Source organism: Sceloporus undulatus, chromosome 5, assembly GCF_019175285.1.
Source record: "Sceloporus undulatus isolate JIND9_A2432 ecotype Alabama chromosome 5, SceUnd_v1.1, whole genome shotgun sequence".
Classification (NCBI taxonomy): Eukaryota; Metazoa; Chordata; class Lepidosauria; order Squamata; family Phrynosomatidae; genus Sceloporus; species Sceloporus undulatus.
Window position 1 is genome coordinate 94930201 of NC_056526.1, and position 20844 is coordinate 94951044.

The 20844-nt window shown below is 39.5% G+C and overlaps 1 protein-coding gene across 1 annotated transcript in view; it reads left to right on the forward strand.

Annotated features, from left to right (window-relative positions):
* The window catches only part of LDB2 (LIM domain binding 2), a 194610-nt gene that overhangs the window by 140964 nt on the left and 32802 nt on the right, over positions 1-20844 (forward strand).

Here is a 20844-nt window from a genome sequence, read left to right on the forward strand (position 1 = left end):
AATAATAATAATAATAATAATAATAATAATAATAATAATAATAATAATAATAATAATAATCCCTTCAATACAGTTTCAAAGACAAGCTGTATGTGCTGAGAGCACTAAATATCTATGAGACAGACCCTTAACTTCAAAATTGTTCTCAGCAAAGCTGGTGTCAGTGGTGTTGTCTTCGTAGATACTGGCAATTTTATACTGTATGCTTTTATGTTGCTGGGTTCAGTGTCCTCTGTAGCAGCTGCAGCATTGGCAGCACCTTCAGTACCAATTGCAATGTCTCTGAATCTGACCACCTTTTTAGTACTGATGTTTGTTTCTAGGCCCACAGCAACTACTTAAATAACCACTTGTCCTGTTTAAAGCTAGCTAGTGTCTAAATGAATTCAAGGGAATAGACAGTGGACAAATCAAGCCAATTCAGGATCATACACAGTATGATCATACAACAAAAGTAGGTGAGTGGTCAAGGCAGTGTGGGATCTAAACATGAAAAATCATATTGAATAGGACCTGAGGAGGCTTTCTCAAGGTGGGACACAATACTGCTCAGGTTTCTTCTACCATTACCATAAGTCTGTCTAAACACTATGCTGATATTGATAATCAACCCTGATTCATTTACTCTTGGGATGTCAGTATTGTCTCATGATGAGGCAAGAAAGAAAGCTTCTAGGAAACAGCATCATATCTTTTGGATTCATCAACACAAAAGAAGAGGAAAAAGCAATGAAGACACCTGACCAAACAACTGTTATGAATCAACTTACCAACTCAGATGAACAAGCTGCCTGATCCTCACGATCAAGCATTCCATTCAGTAGCTGTTCCTGCTTCAGGTATCACTTTACTCAGAACATCCATACCCATTCTGAAGAGGATGGAAGCAAAGATAAAGTCCACCTGATTTGATGATGTGGACAGTGCTGGATATATGTTGGATAGTGCTCTGAAGGGGAAGATAGTTGAAAAGACCCCATATGTAGAAGCCAGCCACATCCCCAGCCACCTGTTCTTGCAATATATATGACATTCCTGAAGAAAGAGTCATTCCATCTTGAATATCCTCACACAAAAAAAGCTTCATATGATAACCCTAGCAGAAGTCTTTCTCCTCAGCAAAAAGAACTGGTTTGTTGTGATAGATTTAAAAGGTGTCTACTTCCATATTGTAGTTCTTTCAGATCACTGTAGGTACTTGTGCTTCACAATAGGAAGCAATCGCTTACCAGTTCAAGGTTCTATCTTTTGCCTCTCCACTTCTCCTCCCATTTGTACCAAATGTAAGGTGGTAGTCATGTCTTTTGTCATACTAGGGGATCACAGTCTTCCCCTTCATAGGAGACAGGTCACAGCTACCTGAGAGAAGTTGCAGTTGGATCTGAATATGGTGCTTATACAGTTGACAGAGACGGGTCTTTGTGTCAACCTTGACAAGTCTCAGTTGGTTCTAGCTTAGTCAGTTCAATTTATTGACAATTAATAGTTTTGCTTTCCCCCTTTTCTACTCATAACTTGAATTCTAATGAAAATACCAGAGGAACGTGCAGATTGCATCCTAATCACACTTGAGTGGCCCTGGCATCCATGGTTGACTACTCTGTTGCTGCTGTCCAGATGAACTTTTTCTGAGAGTACCAAATAAACAAGGACCTCTTCATTCAAAGGAGACCTTGAAGCATTGGTACATGCTCTGGTCACTTCTCGTCTTGATTTCTGCAACGTGCTCTACATGGGGCTACTGTTATGCCAAATTCAGAAGCTTCATCTGATACAAAATATGACAGTCAGATTGGTCACTGGTACTCTGAGGACTGACCACATAATACCTGTACAGTTCGCCCTTCCTTTACGCGAGGGATCCGTTCCTGACTTCCCCACGTAAAGCAAATACTGCCTATGCTCGAGCCCCATTTAAATGAATGGGGCAAGTGCACACGGCGGTGCGATGGTGCGGTGGCGCACACGCACCATGGGCACACACCCCATTCATCCCTATGCGTATGCTGAAAGCCACATATGACACAGGTGCACTGTCTTAAAAAATCTTTACTTGCTGCCAGTTCCGGGTGCAGTACAAGGTGTTGGTTATTACCTTTAAAGCCCTACATGGCTTGGGGCCAGGTTACCTGTGGGAACGCTTCTCCCCATATAGTCCGCCCACACTCTCAGAACGTCTGGAAAGCTCTTATTACAGACACAAAAAACTAGATTAGCATCTATTTCCCAGAGGTCTTTTACCTCGACTGCTCCAAAACTTTGGAATGACCTGCTGGAGGAGATCTGTCTTCCCAAGTATTACCACCTTGAATGTTTTTAAGAAAGCCATTAAGATAGAACTCTTCCGACAGGCCTTCCCACCAAAGCCAACATGAGCAACATATCCATCTTTCTCCCTATGTCTAGCTATATAAGATATGAATCCCAACTGTGGTTCGGCTATTGTATTTTATGCTATATCATATTATATTATCTTTCATTGTATTGTATTATGAGGTTAATTTTATGGGAAGTTTAGTGTTGTAAACATTTGTATGCTCTGTATGTATTTTCTCTGTTGTGATCCTGCCTCGATCCATAGAGAGATGCAGGAAATAGGAATAAATTATTATTATTATTATTATTATTATTATTATTATTATTATTATTATGTGTGTCAACATTTCTCATCCAGACCTCAAAACATTTTAGCTAAAAATGTGGAAGTTGCGCCTTGTGTTTCTTCAGAACAGAGTCTTGGCAGCTTCTTTTAAACCTTCTATGAGACATTCATACAAATTCAATGGAGGAGATTTCAAGCATTTACTGAATCAAGGGCAGAATCTTTAATATCCTGTTCAGATTCTGTTGTGGTGTGCTTTCTCCACTGCTTGAAGCAGCAGGGCTTCACCTCTGTTAAAGTGTTTTAGGCAGCAATCTCTGTATTACAAAAGGAAAGCCAGGAAGCATTTTCACTGTTTGCATAGCCAGAGGTCAAACATTTCCTTAAGGATCTGGCAAAAATACAGCCCCTCCCCCAAACATTGGTACCACCCTTGTACACCTGTAATGTTTACTCAGTGAGAAACTCTTAGAGCCACTGAAAACTTTTGGCCTTACTTGTACTCTGTAAGAAGAGTGATGATCTTTCTGCTTTATGATCTTGTGCTACTTAGGGGTGGAACGGAAGGAGTGGCAAGAGACCGCCCACCCAGAGTGCTATGAGACTCCGGCAACAACATGCCACGGTCCCAATGCCGGCCACTGCCGCTATCCACAATGGATCATCAAAAGGAGCAGAAAAGACCCATTCCTTTTGGGGCTGGGTTTGGCCCACCTTTTATGGCCATCTGTTTTGGGTCTTAATCTAGTTTTTCTCATAGATAATAGTAGTCCAGTGTTCACACATCTCCTTTCTACTAATGGTTGTTTCTGAATTTCAAGTGTACTAAGACATTGAGTTTTCTAGATTTATAAAGAATTCAACTATTCTGCAACTGACATTTTTACAGACATTGGAGGTTGAATGGATTTTGACTTACTGGGAGGACTTCCAGATTTTAGAAGCCTGCAATACATTTTGTCTTGTTATGCAGGCCCAAGAAGGGCTTATCAATTTCAGTTTGTTATTTTTCCAAGTGGGCTATTGAAGCCATTTCCTTGGTTTATCAATTAGTAAAGTTTCCACTACTAATATACATAAGGTACACTCCAAGAGAGCAGTGTTTAACATTCTTACTCATCTGGGAGATGTGCTGTTACCTATTCTGCAATGGAGCAATGTGTTCCTAGTTTTCCACTTTTATTAAACACACTGGATATGAGGGTCATAAAGGATATAGCATTTGGAAGAACCATATGTTCATACTGTGTAGGCATATTTTCCCTACTTCTGTTAAGTTTATCAGTCACCCACTTGTGTGAGCCTCAGACATCATGAAAAGGAACAGGTTGCTTATTTTAGTTCTTCAAGTGGTAATCTGTGATCCATCCTTTTCCTTTCATTCACTTCTGACATATTGTTGTTGATGTTGGGTTTAGAAATGAGAATAGCTGAGCATCCTCAAGTATGTCTGTAGGAATGGAGGGTGGGGTGCATGCTAGAAAGCCATTCAGACCTATTATGTTTGAAATAGGGCTTCTGTGCAGGTGCATAAGTTTACAGATGACCACTCAAAGAATCAGAATTACAGGTAGGCAATCCTGCCTGTTCATCTGCTCGACTTTTCTGTGACATTTGATATCATCAGCCAAGTACACTCCTGGGACATCTAGTTGGTAGATTTGGAAACACTGTTCTATGCAGTGTTGCCAACAAGCCTCAAAGATATTCCCCAGAATGTTTTACCAAAATCCAAAATCCCCAGAATTTCCCAATATTTACTGGAATATTCAGTCAAAATCCCTAGAAAGACATTAATTAAATTCCCCGGATTCCAGGGAATTTCCCAGAAATTGGCAACACTGGTTCCAGGGACGTAGCCGGGGGGGGGAGTTCTTGGGGTCCAGACCCCCCCCCTTCCATTAGAAAAATGAATGGTGCGTGCTGCTGCGCCACTGTGCCAAAGCCCCATTATAATGGTGGCACTTAGTCTGGACCTCCCTTCCTAAAATCCTGGCTACGTCCCTGCTGGTTCTATGGTGGTTCCAGTTCTATTTGACTAACAAGCATCCCAGAACATAATTCTGCGGGGCTATTGCTTGGTCCCTTAGCCTTCTGTTTGTGGTGTTGTCATCTCTTTTGTTTCCTATGCTTTTTATCATGTGCACAAGATGTCTGGACAAGATCACTTGGGGCCTCCGTCTCATCAGTACACTGATAATACTCAGTTTTATCTTTTCAAGTGATCCTCAGGAGGCTATCAAAATCCTAAACTATTGTGTGGAATGTAATAAGGGACTGGACATGGACAAACATACTACAATTCAGTCCATGTAAGAATCTGTTTCTGTTGATCAGCAGACAACCCAGTATTCATTGACCCTTTTATATACCCCATCACTTAGAGCGGCAAGATGGGTGGGCTTTTGAGAGTGCCTTTTCAGTAGCTGCACTGCTTATGTCTCTCCCTCTCAAGCAAGGTGCAACTGGCTCCTTTATAATTTTGCTTTGCTTTTAGAGAGGCATTAAAAACTATACTGTTCTTTGGGTTTTTTCCCCCCTTCCGCTCCTGTTTCATTGGTTTTTAAAGCTGTATAATATTTTGTCTCTCAGCACTATTCAAGCTTTTATGACACTTTTAATTTACTGTATAGTTGTTGTTGGGGGTTGTTTTGGGTTTTTGTTTTGTTATGGTTTTTTGATCTTGTGTTTCTGGCTTTTCTACACAGTTTTAATGCATTTTACTCTATGTAACCTTGGGTATCTGTAAGGAGGAAGTTGTATTTTACAAATACAATAAATAAATACTGCTGATACATAGACATTCTAAAAACACACACAACACTACAGAGATTGTCACAGGCAATCAGCTTAGAAGTATATAAAATGTTTTAAGTGTACTTTTAAAAGTTTAAAGGGTAAATGCAACAAACATGTTTGTGTCTCAAATGTATGAATCACCCAAGTCACCCTTTCAAAGAGTAGGCGCCTAGGTTGCATCTCTCCGCTGAGTGAATACTTGGTCATAGACCTAGGTTTGCTTTTGCAAGATGGCCTTATGCTATTTAAAACAGAGAACAAAACAGAGCTGTCAACAGATTTCCCTTGTTTGTGAAATCTAGTCCAACCATGGCAGAAGCTCCAAGGAATTTTGAAGAAAAAGGAAATACTTTTCATCACAGTAGCAACATTTTGAAAAGATAGGGTGGGGTGTCACATACAGTGCAGCATTCACAACTATGGTATGCAGAAAATCAGAAATACTATAATGTGGATGATGCTGACTTTGATATTCAATGATAAATCTTTATACCTGAGGACCAGCCCTTCCAAGCCTTAGCCTTCTTTTGATTTCTTGTCTACAATATCCAGTTTGCTTAATGACTGAATCTTGATAAACATTTTAAAAAACAATTTCATTGTCTTCATCACTCACTTTAAAGTACCATAAATCATCTGTGATTATTTTGTGTATTATTTTGTTTTCTTAGTATTCACCTTTAACCCTGCTTTTTCATGTTCTTCCTTTACCTTATTCAGTAATCATACCAGCTTTTTGGGCTTTTCTGCTTGTAATATGGAGTCATCTGCATACCTTAAATTGTTGGTATTCCTTCCCACAGTTTTTCTGCCTCCTTCCTTCAGGATCCCACTTTCCATATTATATTTTCTATATATAAATTAAACAGATTAAACAGATAGAGTGTCAGCTTTGTCCGATGCTGCTGCCTATAGTCCCGAGTATAGCTTATGCATAAGGATGATAAAATGTTGTGGCACATCCATTTCCTCTAGAGTAGTACATAATTGGTCATGATCCACACAATCAGACTTTGCTTTAATCTATAAAGAATAAATTGACTTTCTTCTGAAATTCTCTGGTGCACTCCATTATCCCCAACGTATGTTTTTAATATGATCCTTAGTGCCTCTTGCTTTTCTGAATCCAGCTTGGACATACTATATCACATTTCTCACTCCATATATGGCATAATACTTTAAAATCTTGAATGCCATTTTGCTATCAAGGGAGATTAATGCAAAGGTCTGATTGTTACCCCAGTTCCCTGTGTTCCTTTCTTGGGGACTGAAATATGTATTGAGCGTTCCCAGCCTCTGGTGTTAGCATGCCCTGCATACCTTGTACTGTATCTGGAGTATCCATATTTTCATACAGTGCACCCGTGTCATACGCGGGCGCGCTTTACGCGACTTGAGCATATGCGCTCAAGCCATGGGGCGCGCGCAGCGCAAGGGGCAGCGCGTCCCATTCAATTGAATGGGCGCGCGTGCCCGTTGCACTCTGTGCACTGCCGTGCCACCGTGCACGAGCCCCATTGTTTCCAATGGGGCTTGAGCATAGGAGGAATTCGCCTTACGCGGAGGGATCCGGAACGGATCCCCGCGTAAGGCGAGGACCCACTGTATTTCATATCTTCTGCCAGCATCTTCTTAAGAAGTCACAATGACTTTTTCGAACACTAGGTGAAATTTCTATGAAAAAATGAGCAAAGACCCGAGGGCCTGTGTATGATCCATGTAATGAATGATACAATGAAGGCCGAATGGGTGCACTAATCATACTTGGTGGGGACCCCCCCCCCAAGTCCCCCCTTTCCTTTTTTTGGATGACAGTGGGCATTCTTTGTTTTAATTCTGTTACCGTAATGGAAAAAGTATACCAAAACACTTCTATGCTTTCCGAGTGAACCTCTGTTTCTGTTAACATGGAATCATTTCTCCTGTTATTCCATAGAAAATACCAGAATGTCATGCCCACGTCAGCAGAGCTAATACATTTTAGATGTCCCATATTGTGCTAAGTCAGGCAGGATCCCAGATTTACAGCACACCAACAAATTGAATGTTGAAACATAATTTACAGTTCAAAATTAATGTTGCTGTTGTTATTAAACAGATCATTTTTCAGTATTATGACTTAGAGGACAGTCTCAGCCATAAGTTTTTCTTATGGGCTTCATAGGTTTGTGCAAATCTGAATACCAAATGATCCTGTTATCACTACCAGGGATCATATAAAACTAGCTCCCTATAAGAAAGATAGGAAGAGGAGGAAGGGGAGAAAAACTTAGCTGTATTGTATTTCTGTTCCTTGCCTTTTCCAGTACCCACTTCTCCATTCCAAGAAATTCATTATTCTCCATATACATCTGGAAGTTGTTTGTTACACAGCCCATTAAGATTAACTGTCGCTGCACAATTTATAACTCTGTGAAACTGTGAAATATTTTTAGGATATCTATCTATCTATCTATCTATCTATCTATCTATCTATTATATGGAATATTTTCAAGCCATGTTTGCTTGAATACATGGATAAAGAATTGGTGGATACAGAGGGCTGATTGTATTTGAAAGCTTGGATTCATACAAGGTATCCATGGTGGTTGCAGAGGATAAAGAGGGGTGGTGTTCCGAGGGCTATGAGTTGCATAATATTTTGCACAAGCACCAAGAGGGCATCTAGGAAGTCCACAATTGGTGGTCACAGCAGTAGGACAGGAGAACATCATTACATTGGTGCCAGAGGTGGAGACAAGAGAAAGACCTCAGTTTTGTTGGTTACCATGTGAAGTTTTCATATTTGGTGGAAGTGGAGGTTTAGGCAAGGTCTCAAATTCGATGGAAAAGCAGTGGGTTAAATGATAAACTCCCACAGGCTCCCATAAAAGGGAGGACCTACAAGGCATCCTAGCCAGTTTCCTCCCATTCCCCACTGGCTGGATCCAGCCTCATGTCACCTATCAAAGGTGTACAGTATATCAACACAGAATACAAATGCAAAAGATAATCTAAAGATATAAAGGCAGCAGGATCAAGACTGAAGGACTGGGGAGTGCAGCAACATTGGTGGCTAAACAGGGACATAGCCGGGGGGGGGGTTTCTTGGGGTCTGGGCCTCCCCTTCCATTAGATAAAATGAATGGTGTGTGCTGCCGCGTTGCCACACCCAAGCCCCATTATAATGGTGCCACTTAGTCTGGACCCCCCCCCCTTCCCAAAATCCTGGCTACGTCCCTGGGTTAAATATATCCTGGGAAGATAAAAGGGAAATCACACCCTTTTCCTCATCCTGGGAAGGACCCACTCTCACCATGGGCCCTGGTAGGTAAGTCAGGAATTATTCCTTTTCACTTACTTGGGAGGAAATCCCACTGAACTCGGTGGGATTAAATTAGTGAATAGATATACATTGGACCAAGCAGGTAATTCTTTAGCTATGAAAGTGTTTTGTTTTTCTGGGTTTGGTAAACAAAAAATCATTATTTTTTAAACAGAAAATCTGAAGTTGTTACCCAGTTGTTTGTATATAACAGTTGACAGTGTCAGTAAGCAACATCAGCCATATTAGTTCTTTCCTTGGGTGGAACTAAACATTATAAGAAATATGGGTGATTTTCCTTTTTCCTTCGTCCCGCCCATGACAACTTGAATTCATTATGATAACCATTTTGCTGTACTTTCCAGTGATAGCAGTGGTGTGCAACAGGGCAGGGGAAATGCTGTCAGGGCATAAATTAAATTGGTACCAGGACACAGGAGTTTATCACACTAGGGAGATTCCGCTGAAAAACGGGATTTAAACTAGATTCAAATTTTTTAAAACACCGCAAATGTTTATCACACATAATGACCTCCAAAGTGAAATAATGTGAAGTTAAACCGGAGGTAAAGCAGAGAAAAATGGCAGCTTTTTACTTTTGGGAAGTAAAACTTTACCTCCAGTTTAACATTGTAACACTTTAACACAATGTCATCTGATAAAACTTCCCACATTTGCAGGTTTGTTTAAAAAAATTAAATCTAGTTTAAATCCCGCAGTGAGATCTCCTTAGTGTGATAAACCTAACAGTGTAGGGCTGTTATCTTGGTGACGGACCCGTGTTTTGTATTTGTATAGCTCAGTGCTGTTAATATTTTTAATGTCACCGAGGCATAATTGGATGCCTTATTCATTTGTTCAGATCCTGAAAAGAGTTCTCTCAGGTAGGTCCTTAACTAAAATCCTTAGGGGCTTTGTAAAGATAAAGAAAGTGAAACACTCCTTCCGTCTTCCAACCCTCCTTCCCTCCTCTCAATGCTGCTTTCTTTAACAGTGTTAAATAGAGTTTAGAACTAGGGCTATGCAACAATTCTGGGTAAATTAATAATCGAATCAGCATGTCCAGTGTGTATCTGGTCTGAATCAGTTTGTATAAATACGTGATCTGAGTCCAAATCCAGCAATTGCACTGGTTTGGCATTGAACTGTTCAAGCTTCTCAACCAATAACACAAGCCAGATAGTACACTCCCTTCACACTTTACAATTGTAGTTGAAGTGGAGTCATAGCGCTATAACTGTGTAATGTGAAAGGACCCTTGATGCTCTCCAGATGTGCTGGAAAAACACTCATCATTAGATCTGATGACTCACAAGATCCCTTCCAACTCTATGATTTTATACCATTATGTAGATGTTTTGAGTTTTCAAGCATAAGGGTGAGAAAGAGAGAAAGAGCAATTATTTAAGATCACTTTCCAGTTCTCTTCAACTTTCTGCTCAGGGATTAGCAGACTCACTATTCTTTTAAAAGGCAGTGCTCATATAACATCCACTTCAAAGTATGCCATTTGCTAATTAAAATCTCCTTAATATCCAAATATGCAAAACTTTACATGGTTGTACAGGATATTTTTAGAATTGTGCCACATAGAATTCCAGGCGATGGTTCTACTGCACACTCCAGACAATTACAGTACCATTTCATTTTATGTGTTCCATGTATGACTTCCTGCAACAATATGCAGAGAGGTATATTTTCCTCTTAGCTACTCCCCATCATATATTTTATTTCAGTTGCTCTTACACTTGCTCCTGTATCATTTAAGGCAAAATGTGTGAAGGGGGATATATTCTACTTTCACAACTGGTTAAGGAAAAGAACTTTTAAAATTCTGAGTGCAACATATCAGATATTGTGTGGAGATGTTTGTTGAAAGGTAGTCTATTTACTGAAGCAGAAATTCTTACGATAAGTCCCTCGTGGCCAGTACAGACTTGTAGCCCAAGCCAACTATGTGTTTTTTTCCCTCTGTATTTTTTCAAAGGCGGGCTGTGGTAGGTGATGTGTAGCTCCCTACGGCATTGTAGCTGGGTTTTCATACAACGGATTAGATCCTCAGCCCGTTTTAAGTCAGCATAGATCTATCAGCTGCAGTGAAGCCAAGCCAACTGACACTAGCCAAGGGAGTGCCCTCATTATTTCTAGCACACTGAAAGGTTTTCCTAGGCCCTGTGAGAGGATGAAATGCATGGTCTCCCCTAACATGTTTTGTGAATCCTAGCATTTCTACCCCAGTATAATGCACTGGCTGAAGTAGGTTTTTATATTCCTTCATAGGAAGAGGATAAAAGCAAAACCCAGAACTGTTTTGAATTTCTTTATAAGTTATTATCCAGTTTTTCACTGGATAGAGACATGTTTGAGTTTTCATTAGGTTTTGTTTTGTTTTTATATTTTCAAATAGAGAACCAAATTTTATTGTTCTCCTTTTGCTGCTTTTGCTGTTCCAAGTGTGCCCAGGGCCTGCAAATGCTTCATTCATATCATCTCAAAACAGCATGCCAACTATGTGACTGTAACCTCATTTCTTGGCTCTCCCCCATATCTGCTTATCACTGCATGCATTTTAAACCATCTTTGTATGTATGTGCGCACGCGCCTTCAATTCACTTGTTTCCTTATGATGACTCCATGTATTTCATAAGGTTTTCTTAGGCAAGGAATACTTACAAGTTGGTTTGCCATTTCGTTCTTCCGAAATATAGTTTACAGCACTTGGAGGTCTCCCATCAAAGTATTTACCATAGCTGACCTCGCTTCGCTTCCAAGATGAGATAGGATCTGGTGCTTTAAAGGTATTTGGGCAAAAAAAGGTTGTGTTCCAGAAGGCTGTACAGTGAATTTTGCACCTTTTTGGTTAGTTCAATAAAGACACATCATGGATTGCAGAATTTGCCTCATAGTCGGCATGGCTAATCCTGAACTTGTATAAGATCATTTTTTAAAAACCACATGCAATATTTTTATTTATTTATTTATTTTTGGTATGATGAAGTCTGAAGGTAACAAAATGGCTAGAGAAGAATCTTTCTAACCTACAGAAGTCATTTTTGATCATTAGCATGGCTATGTTACAGTACAGTCACTCAAGTCCTTAAACATTTAAAACAAAGCAAGAAACAGGAAAAGCTGCAAAATCCACAACTGAATATTGGTCAAAATGTATTATTGGCCTTGGATACAGTGTAAATAAACAGCAAGGTAGTTTGCTTCTTGACCAGTCATGCTCCAAGCGCCAACGGTTGCATAATCAAGCAAGCACATAAGGAAGATTCAACGGCATGCTATTACTCTTTGTTTTCCATATTTAACATTTTGGTTTTCAGTACAAATTCTCAAAGTAGCTTCCAATATGAAATCCAAACAAGGACAACAGAATTAAAAGAAAACATAAGATGGAACATAAGATGTTAAGAGATTGAGTGTGTGTGTGTGTGTGTGTGTGTGTGTGTGTCTGTGTGTGTGTACATATTTTGAAATAACAAGGGGAATAACAAGAATTTTACCTGTCAGCAGAAGCCCTAACATCACTGACTTGGTTCCAGAGAGACTTCTCAGAGGAGAAAGTTTCATGCCAGTGGGGTGACATTTGCTAATTATGGAAACTTGTGTAACAGAACTATCCCAGCCTCCTTTTCTAACTCAAATAACAGCTTTATGAATTTTGAAACAAAAATGGAAAGCAGGGGAAAGGTTAAACACTTTTCTCTGGGACCTTTTTATTTTAAATTGTTCCCTTTAAATTGTTGTTCCTTAAAACAACCCAAAAAGCCACTGGTTTTTCATGATGCATGTTTTTAGGTAACGTGCACTTAGCCCCTTCCTAATTGCACACAGTACCTGACATGCTATATTATTTTACAAATATGACAGGCAGCTATAACAATTTGGAATGAAAAAAGGGTAGGCAAATGTATGAGGGACAATCCACATGGGCCAAAAGGCCTATGTTACCCCTGGCCTTGTGTCATTCTCTTTGGACAATGCAGACCAAAACCTTGGAGCCAGTATTGTGCTTGATCCTGGCAGATTGCATATGGATCTGGTGGATCTGACTGGAGCCCAGGGTAAAGGGATCAAATTGACCTCCATTTGCCAGTGGAGTTTCTTGGAAACTTTGCAGCAAACCCAGTTAGATCAGACTGCCCCATATGCCCCTCACCTCTGTCCATTGATGCTACTAGTGAGTAGACCACATCATCATGACTGATGTGGAAATGGGGCACCTGATCACTTAGGTGCAGTGAGGCAGCCATTTCCGTGTCTGATGTGACGACTAGGGTCTGCTCATGGGCATCATTGATGAACGGAGGTAAAAGGTGTGTAGTGCTATCGGGTTTGTGGCATGGGGACTGGTAGGTGTGTAAACACCTCCCTGGCCCTGTACCAGCCTATGGACCGATCTGAGTTAGCACCAGGGCCATGAAATGACAGGCCAAGCCCATGCTTTCTCTGGCCCAGGTGCTCCGCCCCTACGTTAATACAGGATAGTGTTTACAGCATCCGACCAGGATTGAGAGATCGATATTCAGATCTTTATTCACTTATGATAATCACTGGATGACCTTGGGTCAGTTACTGTTGCCCAGTCAACCTGTGGTACAGCCTTGAGCTCCTTGGAAAACAGCTGGGCATATCAATACTGTACAACAAATAAAATAGATGGAAGGAAAAAGCAAAGTTGAAGAGTTTTTGTGGAATTTGGGCAACTGTCCTTGGGAAAGTAGGTAATGTTTCCCAGAATAATTTGCATTGACAATATGAAACCGAATGCTAATAGAAGCTAATTTAAATCAATCAAGTTATGGAAATCAATTAACTTAATGTTGCTAACAAAAAGAGCTAGCTTCATTTTTTTAACAAAGCAATTGATTTAAGTTGGCATTTCAGTGGTAACATGCTGCCACAATTAACTTTTTAACTAAGGCGAGGTACAGACTGCCCAAAAAGGGCCGGCTGCTCGCTCCTTGTTTTGCTGCATGAGGAAGCTGCAGCAGACAAACCGTGCGGCTTCCTCGCACAGCAAAAAGAACCCACAAAAAGCGGGTTCTTTTTGTGACACCACAGTGCGCCAATGACGCACTCGCGACATCACAATGGTGTCGCAACATGTGGACGCTTAGCATCCGTTGTGTCAAAATGGCAGCGCCCATGTGTACAGGGTACCGCCATTTTGACATACAGAATACGTGTTGGGGTTGCAGCAACCCTAACACGTATTCCTTACATGCTAAAAGGCCCATCTGTACTGGGCCATCATTATTCATTAAATGAGCCACATCACTAAGGGACCAACACATTTACATTACCCTGTTTGGTTCTTTAACAAGAGCTTTGGACTTCTGCAAAACAAGTTCCTTCTTATAAATTTCCCTATGGACAAAATTTTTCACCTTTGTTCTGTATCACTTTTAGCCCTTATTGTGGTAGGGTTGTATAACTAAGGATTCATTGTGATAAGGTAGGCTGATACAGATTTAAACACCAATGTACAGTTAATGTAATTGCCTAAAATGTTCCCCTGAACTCATTTTAACAATCAACTTTCCTACTAGCTTTCCAGTCTCTGACACTGAGTAGCGCTGTAACATGCTCACAATTAATTTTGTTCTGTCATTTTAATAGCAATATTAAATGTGATGGTTTGGGCCCCAATTTTCCCTAAACCTGAAAAACTGGATTTTAATCTGAAGAAGAAATGGAAAATGATATGTCATCACTTCCAGGTCACCAGAGACATTCCTATATGATCTGCTGGGCTGTGGATGTGACTAAGAAAATTGGTTCTTCCTCCCAGAGCATTTTCCCACTTCTGCCATCTGGCTTTGCTGATTTTTCTTTCATTTAATGGAAGGTTTGGCGCTGTTGGTTGTTCTGATGTTTAAGGATTCTTTCACATTTTTTGTTGTCAGCCCACACATGGTTACATATTCAGTGAGGTTTGCTTCCTTGAGCAGTGTTTTTGTTTGTTTTGGGGGTGGGGTTGTAAAAGATAAGCAAGATAATGGATTAGAAAGACCCAAACTGCTAGCAGTTCCAAAGAACAGTTCCACAGATGCCCCACTCCTTTGATCTTGGTCTTGTCTTATTTTGTACATTTTCCAAATATTGTTTTGGTAGATGGATCATAGGAATTCTATATTTAACACTAACTTGTGAAACTGGATAGTGCAAACTATTTTCTGTGGTATGGCTAAACTGCAAAGGCTTTATATGAATATGTAAGTGTGTGTGCATCTTCAACCTCAGTCTCTTGATGATATTGCAAGACCTCCTATATGTGTCTTTAATGCTTTATCAATCTGTGCATCCAGAATAAACTCTCCAATACACTTTCAGCCAAGGAAAGCAAACCCTGAAAAAATTGTCCTAAATTTCCAGCATTGTTCTTTTTAAAAAGATCAAAAAGGTATTTTAAAAGCATGTTTGTATAACTATGGTCACTAGGATGATCAGTGACTTAAATCTGCCAACCTGTGCACTTTTAATTGGATGTGAACTTCACTGAACATGTAAACATATGGAGAATTATCCTGTTAATTATCCCAAATTTAATATGTCAACATGTAGAACAATCCAGAACCTGTGAGCAAATGCCATCATTTTCCATCATTTCCTACCCAAGTCAGTCTGCTTAGCTGTGAAATGATTCCAGGATTGGAGAGAAGGGCTTCCAGTGTGCCAAATAGCTTTGTTAGAACAACTACAATGAGCTTTATGAATGTGTATGTTGAACCTTGAAGACAAGAGGAAAGGATGATCTGTCCATGATCCTCTATAAAATGATCCATTTGATTACAGCAATATTTATTTCATTATTATGTACTTAAAGAAATTGTGGCTCAAGGCATCAGTTAAGTAAGTGGTACCTTTATTGAGGTGAATGATTAATCACTGTTTGTGTGGTGCTTTGCTAACTTGCTTTTAGTGAAAGGATTGCTCTATAAACTTTTTAAACTAGTTAAAGCAGTGTATATTGCATGCAGTCTTGATTTGGAAATTGTTATAACATTGCAAGCATAATATGTGCCTGATGTGTACCAGTTCTTTTGTTTTCTTCTCCTGAACAGTAGCATTCCTCATATATTACACAAGAAGTGCATTTTTATATTTCAAGCCATTTAAACTGTGGAAGGCAGTATGCCTCCTGATCTATATTGTAGCCCCAGTCTGTTCTTGTTATCCCTGAAATCATTGCTCTGTCACCAACATAACCCTCTGGAAAAGACACGTTTTCCTTTAAAAACAAATCACAAGAAAACGTATACATTGTTTTGAAGTGGAAGTGAATAAGATAAAGCACAATTTTGCTTTAAAACAAGATGCATGTTCCCTGTGATCCTTCTTCTTAAAGAAAAACATTGCTTTTTAAGTTACTTTGTGTGTGTAGTGTGCCTTTAAGTTGTTTCTGATTTATGGCAACCCTAACACAAATTTATAATGGGGTTTTCTTTCCCTTCCCCTGAAGCTAAGAGCATGTGACTTGTGCAGGGTCACCCAGTGGGTGTCATGGCTAAGTGGGGAATTCAAATCCAGGGTCTCCAGAGTTGTAGTCCAACACAGTGGTCTCCAAACTGTGCTCTTAAAGCAATTTTGGATTTCAGCTTCCAGAATCCCAGATTCTTGGCCAACATGGCTGAGCCTTCTGGGAGCGGAAGTCTAAAATCTTTTAAATGCCATAGTTTGGGGACCACACCAATATGCTAGCTCCTTTCCATTCCTCTAATTTCAGCAATACATTAGTTGAGAAGTTTTCAGGAAGCTGCCCACTCCAATTGTTCTTCGTCTTGTTGCTGTTGCACTTTTATTGGATTTTAAAGTATAGCGCAAAGAAAGTGGAACTAAAGAGGAGGAAATGAAGGGGGGGAAATAATAAAGGGGAAAACACATGGAAACCCACTGGGTGCCCTTGGGCAAGTCACACTCTCTCAGACTCAGAGGAAGGCAAAGGAAAACTCCCTCTGACCAAATATACATTTAAATATAAACTGACCAAATGTGCCAAAGTACATTTTTTGGAAGCTGAGGTGTATAAAATGTATGTTCATAGTTAAAGCAATAAGATCTACTGGCCATTGAATGATGGATGATGAATGTTTATCATTCAGCCTTGGAATATAAATGTTTTAGTACCAGTAAAACTGAATATAATATGTAGGATCCAGCCCCATTGAGCATCAGTTACATTCCAAGTCACATAGGGATAGAATTTAAAATCACATCTATATTGTATCTGCAAAAGCCAAAGATTTTTCTAATGGGAAATTAATATATTGAAATGCTTCCAACCAGGAGAGAGTAACCACTGAGCATGCCCAAGGAATTGTTTCTGTACTGCTTCAGTAACATTACATTCTCAAAAGGTATAGTCGCATTCAGCATATGTGAGACATCATTTTTTGCTGAACCAAACATTGTTTGAATTCTAAAAAGATTTTAGATATTGATGCTAGGAGCTGGTTGATTTGCACAGGACTCTTTATTTCCACTCAGGACTAACTTCCTTAACATAAAATCGAGCGCTTTCCAATGAACGTTTCTAAACTAGACTTGTTGGTTTCAGTTGCTCTAAGATTTTAATTAATTTAACACAGTTTAGACACTCAGAGATAATAGGCACCAAAAGGCAGAGGAATTGAAAATATTGCTGTAGGGCACCCATGGATAACTTATAGGATTCAAAGATATAGCTGTTTTAGAGACTGTAGAATCAGTATGTAGAGAGATCTTGTAGCATCTTTGAGACTAACTGAAAGAAAGAGGTTGGCAGCATAAGCTTTCATAGATTTAAGTCTACTTCCTCAGATGCATTTGGTGGATGCATCTGAGGATGCAGACCTATGCTTACAAAAGTGCACACTGACAACTTCGTTCAGTTAGTCTCAAAAGCTCTTCAAGATCTCTCTACATAATTATTAGTAGAAGAATTCTGGGAATGATCAACCCACTCATTATTTTAAAAGTGGCTTTTGGGGCTACTGTTCAAAAAAGAATATGAATGTCAAGTTTTCCAAATGACAACTGACCAAACAATCTGAAAACTAGCAATGAACATCATTTATTTTTTATAAAGATAGTTACAGTTTGGCAGTGTTGGCCAAAGAATTTATAGGAAAATGGGAGAATGTTTATGTCAGTCGGGGCAACTGTAACAGACAAAGGACCTATTCAAAGTTTCATTAATCTCATTATGTTTTATGAACTTAAGAACACAGAAATTGTAAGAAACGTTTTCAGTCATTCAGAGTTATTCTTGTAATGCAAAATTCCTGTCATGCTCTCCAACATTTCACAGTTGAAAATGGATATGTGTGACCAAGCAACATCAGAGTGTGTCAAGAGTTGTTAGTGAGGAAGAACAGAGAAGCTAGGATTGGGAAGAGCAGTTTGCTTTTGCATGAGTCTACAGGTAAGGTCAGGATTCTGCCCCTAGTCTCCCGTATCACCTGCTAAGGTAACAGAGAGCAAACTACTTTTGCAGTTTGAACTTGGTTTGGTGCCATTAAAATAAAGTGAGAACAAAAGGAGAAAGCTGAGGTGTGAAGAAGAGAGAGGAAATGGGATTGTAAAAAAATTAGCAGAGGATTAATTGGGACTATCCATGCCAAACCTGTTTAGTCCTTTTTCTTTAGTATACAGTTGTCATAGATTGATGATACAATGTGTTAATGTTAGAAAAAGAAAACTACTGCTCCAGTGTTTGCATTACTATTTGCCTACATAAATGCCTATGGCCTAGTTCTTTTTGTTTCAGGGATGATATGTTACAGTTGCTTGCTAATTACTCAAGGGACATTTGAACTTGAAGACCACATAGAAAGGATAACATATTAAAAGCTGTGCTAGGATGGGATTTCAGTTTAGGTACTAGTTCCTCCCATGTGAAGGACCTGAGTTTAAATATTATTAAAATAGCCAAGAGTTGCAATCTAGAGTGTTCATTTGTCAGAAAAGGAATTTAATATACCTAGCAAATTATGTGTGTGGTTGTGGAGCACCTCTTAAAGATTGAAATACCTGATGATCTTGCATGCATTAAATAACCCAGTAGGAATAAGGGATTTTTTTAAAAAATAAATAAATCATCTTAATGTTTGCTTTAAAGAGTTGATTGATTTGATTAATTGGTTTCAGCTGAGATAGCGAATAGATTTTTGAAAGCAATTAAGAATCTTTTTTTTTTCAACAGAGAAGTACTTCTGATTTGCTTCTAAATGAGTGATTATTTTCATATCTTCCTGCTGAAACATTGACATTCAAGTTGCACATTGTTGAATGAAGTCCAAATACATCATGGCTATGCTTAGAACCAACTGCAGAGTTTTGAATTAAATATAAGTTATTTGAAGGAAATGTTTCAGAACAGTTTTGGATGATGTTGGGAGTGGTACTGATTTATAATCGTATAAGATAAATTATAATTTAGTCCTACTTGGCATCATTTGAGAATACCTGAGTGGCAGGTTGCATTACAGTTGACCCTCCATATCCATGGATTTTTTATCCATGGAGTCAAGCATCCATGGCTTGAAAATATCCTCAAAAATAAATAAATTCCAATAAGTGAACTGGATTTTGCAATTTTATATAAGAGGCAGCATTTTACTGTGCCACTGTATATAATGGGGCTTGAGTATCCACAGATTTTGTTATCCATGGAGTGCCCTGCTGGAACCAAATCCCAGTGGATACCAAGGGCCCACTGTATTTTGTCTTTCTAAGAGATTTGGTTGATCTTAGAAAACGTCTTATTTCTTTTGAAGCAAAATCTGTATCAGTGATGGGAAATATGCAGCCCAGTCCTTTGTTGCTCCAAAATTTTCCAAAATGACATCTAGGAGGGGGCCCCACTCCCTGCTCGGACCACAAGCCTCAGGTGATTGAAGAACCCATTCTTGCCATAATGTATAAGCAAAAGAAACTAGCAGCAGAAAATCCAGGCAAAACATATTTCTGCTCCTCAGGGAGGTCAAGCAGTACAGCTGCGTGGTATAGTGGATAGTGTTGAATGTAGCAATCATATTACAGCTCTGTTGATTGCTAAGGCTTGATGAATGGATTTGCTGTTTCTCACCCAGGGCACTTTTATAATGGCCTGTTACAGACTGCCAAAATAAAGCTGCTTCAGGTCTCTTTGGAGGTATGCTATTTAAATGATGCATGGGTCCTAAGAGTCCGGAGGTCGCGCCAAAGCCACACTCCATTCCTAAGCACTGGAGTGCAGCTTTGGTGCAGCTTCTGGATTCTTGGGATGCATGCATCATTTAAACAGCATACCTCCAAAGAGACCCAAAGCAGGTTTATTTTGGCAGTCTGTAACAGGCCATATAAAGTAAAATACATAAAATGCCCATGTACACCACCCTGAGCTGGGGTAGGAGAATGTGTGGAGTGCCACTCCTGTAGTTAGGTATTTAGAAAGGCAATACTGATTCAGATACAAAAAGAACCAGTTACAAAGGACTGCTTCACTGAAGGCATCACTTTTCTATGCATAGTAGTATTTGTGTGAGAGTCTCAGCCAATTGACATGACCAGACCACTAGCTGGATTGCCTGTCTACAGTATAATTAAATGAATATCCAGTTTTAATGTATTGCAACATTTTATTTTTAATGACACGTTGATTTTTTTTTTGCCAAGTATTTTTTCCACAATAAACTTAACACAAAAATCAGTGAAAGTAAAAATGTATTCGCTAAATTCAGGGCCACCCCTACCATCAGGGGTGTTAGTATAGCACAGCAAATTCATAGTTATTTAATTTTTAATGAATGGGAATTTAGAGCTAGAAGGTCAGGGAGATGCTTCTAAGATACCTTGCCTCTTCTACCAAAATTACAGTCCAGGGGCATAATATGGTTTGACTTTGAGAGTGAAGGGTACAATTTGCTTCTCTGGCTCCAGCAGGACAATGCTTGGGCTGCTTCAGAACATATTTCTGATTTTTTTGTAATAATAAACTCTGATCCATGCTTTCAGCTTTGCACTCGAACAAACCAACTATGGCCTGTTACAGACTGCCAAAACAAAGCTGCTTCGGGTCTCTTTGGACATATGCTGTTTAGATGATGCATGCACCCTAAGAATCCGGAAGCTGCACCAAAGCTGCACTCCAGTGCTTAGGAATGGAGTG